This window comes from Panthera pardus, unplaced genomic scaffold (genome assembly GCF_024362965.1).
Source record: "Panthera pardus isolate Hobbes unplaced genomic scaffold, ASM2436296v1 HiC_scaffold_11, whole genome shotgun sequence".
Lineage (NCBI taxonomy): Eukaryota > Metazoa > Chordata > Mammalia > Carnivora > Felidae > Panthera > Panthera pardus.
In genome coordinates this window covers 22,707,427-22,713,426 of record NW_026526666.1, presented here as the reverse complement: position 1 = coordinate 22,713,426, position 6,000 = coordinate 22,707,427, and positions in this window count along the sequence as shown.

Below are 6,000 nucleotides of genomic sequence, written 5' to 3'. Positions count from 1 at the left end.
ACACAGTGCCACCTAGCTGGGACTTGCTATTTAACTATTTCATACCCCTGTTACATGTAAGGTTTATCCAAGCAGTCACAATCTGCCCCGTATTTCTATACAAAACCTCACAAGGTTCTAATTCATTACCTACTGGGAGGAACCCCTTGTATCTAATGGGCATTTTTTTCTTGGCCCTCCCAGCCCCCACCCCCCAATCAGACAGCCAGCCAGCATTTCTCAAGTACCTAAAATGAACTCAGGCTAAGAGCTTACTTTTGAAGGAACGACACAATTATTTATTAAGTTTTGAAGTGGAGCAAGTTGTTAGAAGAAACAAAAAATGCCAGGGAGGACCTGGTGAGGGACTCTAGGCAGCCTGGGTTGTGAAGAAACTAAAAGGGAGACATGGAAAGAAACTTGAATTTTTGTCTTCTGGGCAATTTTGTCTGATCAGTCCTGGCTATGGCTCAGGATATACTGGCTTTCTACGTCTGTCTCTAGAATTAAATTTTCCCCTCCCATAGTTGACGTAATGTCATCAGAGTAAATCACACTGCTGAGATTCTTGCTCCTCTGGTAATGGGGAGGAGAGATTCAGCGGATTCCTAGCCCTGAGAACATGGTCCCCTCCCTATCCACTCTGGGTTGCCAAGTTAAGCTTGCTTCTGCAGCTGCATCCTGGTTCAGTGAAAATGCATTTGGTGATGGATTAGCAAAGTCTGGGTTGGGGGAGGGGCTATAGATGGTGGGAGATAAAGTTTGGCAACTTGGACCAAGAGGGATTTATCATAATGCTACCTTTAAGGGTATTATCTTGACCTATTTGTTTAGGGCAAGAATAGCAAGAGATAGGCAAGTTTTCAGGCCAATGTCCCAGGACACTTGGCAGATCTTGGAGTAGGCTTATCTCACTGACAAAAGCAAATGGAAGTGAGAATTGGTAGCTCAGGGCAGAAGGGGCCTGGGTTCACTCTACAGATGTAAGGAGAACTCCCAGTCTATGTGCAGAAGAGCAGGTTTCCAGGGCTGGCAGAGGGTTGGTGAACTCATCCATTGTTTTCAGTGTACATGTATGAGGATCACACAAATAGGTCCTTGCTAGGCTGTGCTAGAAAAAGAAGCCTCGAGGGGACATGGAGGCCAGATAGAGCATATAGTTCTCCAGTCCTCCCCTCAGCATCCTGGTCTACATTGCTGATCAATCACTGGATTCTTTCCCGCCTGCACAGCCTGGATACTGCTTCACAGCCTTCACTGAACAACACTGATAACAATTACTAAGAAATTGGGCTGGATTTGACTAATCTGGTCTGAGACCAGATTCTGAGATAGCACAATTTTGACACCGAGTTCAAAAGAGTGAGGCTAACAACCCGGCTCTGGGGCTGAAACAAAGATTGGAGAAGAGCTGAAGTTCAAGGACAAGGATACAAGAAGTCAGGGCACAGGCCATCTCCAGAGCTTCATGATTCTGTTCCCATTAATGCATCTTGAGACTATTAAAGATGTAATGCTCTGAATAAAATGCCTACATTTTTGATACTGGGTTAAAGGGGACCTTATACTATCTGACATTTTGAGCTCTTTAATTTTGGATCAGTTAATATTTTACTATTAAAATGCACCCCCCCCCCCAGGTCAAGGTATTGCTTGAGGACAAAAATCATTTTTTTTGGACTAGAGAATAATTGTGTACAAGTGTGCATTGTGTTTGAATTGTTCTCAAAATTCCTGCCATATAAAGGGACTTGTAAAATAGGCTATTTTACTTGCTGTTGTATATATCTGACTTACATCACAGAGTTTGTTTAGTATCTTCTGCCTTTCACAGTCATCAGCAAGATTTTAAAGCAGATATTGATTTATATGATGTAAATGCCAAGGCCTTTTGTCCTATCCTCTCCACCCTCCAACACCTCCCTTCTGCACACCATGTCCCTGTACACCCTTCTGACTCATTTTCACAAATGCTGACTGTATTGACTCCATAAAACATGCTTCTTACACTTACAAGTGGACCTGATTGCCTAAAACAGGCAACACGATTGCTTCAAAAATGAGCCCACTCTTTGATCTACTTTGTCAGGATCTGCCTGTGCCTAGCCTAGATTTTACACAGTGGTAAGAGCAGAGAATAAAGCTAGGGTTTGAGTTTCAGTATTGAACCTTAGTACCAGTGTTACCTAGAGTAAGGTATGAAATGTGTTACTTTCCTTATAACATGGGTGATAATAATATTAATAATAAAAGTGACTTGTAAGGGTAATCCATGCACAATGCTGGCACACAGTGATCAATAAATGTTAGCCATTTTGTTATTATTGTTTTCTCCATCCCCTCCTCAAAGATACCATAACCTTCTCAATCCCCCCCCCCCCACGTGCTCCATTCTCTGCTAAATTTAATTCCCTACAACCAGTCTTGATTTGGACAAGAGATATTTCAGATATTCAACCCAGACTTTTAGGGGCAGTGATCTGCTCCTTCTTCCTTCTCTCTTTCCCTTCCCTTCCTCTACCTCCCTTTCCATCTTTCCCTTGTTCTCCTCCCTCCCTTCCCTCTTACTCTGTTTTCCTCTCTTCCTCTCCTTTCCTTTCCTTTCTTCCTTACAAAACACATTTACTAATGGCCTATTATGATCCATGTTCCATCCCAGACATTGAGAATAAAATGGTAGTGAAAAGTTATCTTATTTTATAAAGATATAGTGAATTAATACTTTTGAAGTGCTTTAGAATAGCCTGACACGCAAGTGCTCTGTGTTTGTTAAATAAACCTGGGTTTCTGCTTCATGCCCGGTGTCTGATCCTAATCTTATATTTCCACTGGTAATCAAATTCTTGTCTTGATGCTCATGTTTTCATGCCTATTCACATCCAAGGAGAAGGATGTCAGAGGCACACTCCCAATATCCCACCTAGCTCAGTGGTTTCTGAACCATTGCCCTGATGATAGATTTACTCATTGGCAACTGCCTGTTCATATCTACCATAACAATTACTCTTGAATCCTGTTCTATTGGACTCTTCTGAGACAGACTAACATATTAGATTACCCCTTATTTTCTATTTCCCTGCTTTTGAGGGGTTACTGTATTATTACCTATCAGAATGGCATTCTATCTTGGACAAGCACTAGCCATTATGTCTGCTCCCTCAGCCCCCATACTTCAGTCAGATCCACCTTGTTGCAGCCCACTCAGTAAACTCTGTTCCTTTAAAGAAGCATGAAGCTTTTCCTCTTTTTAAAGAAATCAAATATCTCTAGTTCTTAATTGATATGTAGACTAATATACATAGAAAGGCTGCCAAGTGAACATTATTCATAATATGAATAACTTGGGGTGCCTGGCTGGTGTCTGACTTCATCTCAGGTCATGATCTCAGGGTTCATGAGTTCAAGCCCCAAGTCGGGCTCTGTGCTGACAGCTGGGAGCCTGGAGCCTGCTTCAGATTCTATGTCTCCTCTCTCTCTGCCCCTCCCCAACTCGTGCTCTGTCTCTCTCTCTTTCTCTCTCAAAAATAAATAAACGTTAAAAAATAATTTGAATAACTAGTAATAGGCAATACATGAAGTCAAAGTCTAAATAGTATGGAATGTGGATTTCATCTTCTGTCTATGACTTTCAGTTAGTTCAGCAAAGAAGATGCACTGACTAATCTCTGAGAACAATTTAAAACAAAACAAAACATTATTTTTAAGTTTAAACTTCATTTCAGAATACCTAGGCTTACAGAAAAGCTGTGAAGATGGTACAAGAGGGTTCCCATATACCCACACCCAATTTCCCCTATTATATTTTTTTAATTTTATTTTTATTATTTTTTATTAATTTTTTAATGTTTTTTTTTTTTTTTTGAGAGAGAGAGAGAGAGAGAGAGAGAGAGAGAGAATAGGGAAAGGGACAGAGAGAGAGGCAGACACAGAAGCAGGCTCCAGGCTCCAAGCCCCGATGCAGGGCTGGAACTCATGAACCATGAGATCATGACCTGAGCCAAAGTCCAACGCTCATCCAACCAAGCCACCAAAGTGCCCCCAATTAATTAACATCTTTCGTTAGTATGGCACATTTTCACACTTAAAGAACCAATAGTAATGCATTGTTAACTGAAGTCCATACTTTATTTTGATTTTCTTAGATCTTACATAATGTCCTTGTTCTGTTCCAGATCCCATCCAGAATACCATATTGCATTTACTTGTCCTACTTCTTAGACTCCTCTTGGCTTTCACTGTTTTCCACACTTATTTTGTTTTTGATATCTTGATAGCTTTGAGGAATACTCATTAAGCATTTTGTAGAATGTCTCTTGATGGACATCCGTTGATATTTTTCTCATGGTTAGAGTAGGTTAATGGATTTTGGAAGACCACAGAGGTAAAGTGCCATTTTCGTCACATCAAATCAAAGGTAAATACCATAAAATGATTTAGGACTGTTAATTTTGATCACCAGGCTGAGGTAATATTTGTCAACTTTCTTAACTGTAAAGTCACTCTTTTTCCACTTTTTCCATACTGTCTTCTTTGGATGAAAGTCATTTGGCTTAGTCCCCACTTAAGGAGTGTGGAGTTATGCTCTGTCTCCATGAGGGTGAAGTTTCTACCTACTGGGGTGTCATTTCTTCTAGGCATTCTCTTTAGCTACCAGAAATCCATAAGGGAGGTTGAGGTGAAGCAGAGCAGTTGCAATGAAGAAACGCATGGGTTATATATATACCAGTTGGTAGTGGAGTGTAAGGGAGGTGAGAAATTGGTTGGAACAAGTAGTAAATGGTAGAGTGGAAGTGGTAACCTGAAGTGGAGTCTCGATCATCCACCGAGGATCTTGGGCACATTTGTAGCTAAAGTCAAGAACCCAATGACAATGAAGAAATTCAAGACATTGGATGGGGACAGACAATTGATTAAGGAAACTATTTTATTTGGAGAGTATTGGTAAAGTGGCAGTATTTTGTTATGGTTTTCATTAGTATTCTCTGGGGAAACATGACAAATTAAAAATGTCAAAAGCAGTTATTCATAAGCCATTGAATAATTGTTTCTACCTTTATTTTTTGTAATCAAAGAGATTTTTGAAACATATAATGATAGAATTTATATGGTACACTTCAACTTCTTAAAGCACTATCACATTATGTCTCTCATTTTACTCTCAGAACTGTCCCATGAGGTAGGATAAATATTTACTTTCATTTTGCTAATAAGTAAATTGAGGGACAGAATTTACATGGCTAGCCTCAAGGTCAACATTTGAGTAGTGAAAATAAAATTAAAAGTTGGGTTTCTTAACAGTCAACTTTGTATTCTTCCCACTGCCTGTTTCAGATTTTCTTAACCTGGGTATTAATGACAGCTAATCCTCTGTTATGCGAGCTGTTCTGTAGCTGTTCTGTATGTTGTAAGATGTTAAGCCATATCCCTAGCCTCTACTCATTGGATGTTAGCAGAATAATCCCCTTCCTTAAGTTGTGACGATGTTTCCAATTATTAGATTAGAGTGCATAGATATTAAGATTTCAGTCAAGATCAAATCCAATGAGTGGGGAATCATTGTTCTCCATGGCTTTTTTAATTATAATTTTGAATCTGTTATTTAAACAATACTTTAGAAGTACTTGTTAAACATTTGATAAAGGTAACAAAATGAATGAAGTACATTTTTTAATTAGTACAAATTTATGCATTCTAGATTTCACTTTTCCATGTTTTCTTTTAATCTTATGCATTTTTTACATATATGATTTTTACATCACATAATTATAGGGTATAATTTGCATCCTTTTAAAATTATATCATAAACATTTTTCCTATTGCTACATAATGTGCATAATTATCATTTTAATTACTACATAATATTCTATATAGTTGGTAAGTCATACTCCATTTAACCATTTCCCTATTGCTGCATATTCATGTTGTTTTTGATATCACAAATAACACTGCAATAATCATCTTTGTGATTATTAAATTATATTACTTTTGGAGACAGATTCATAGGAATGAAATTACTGAGTC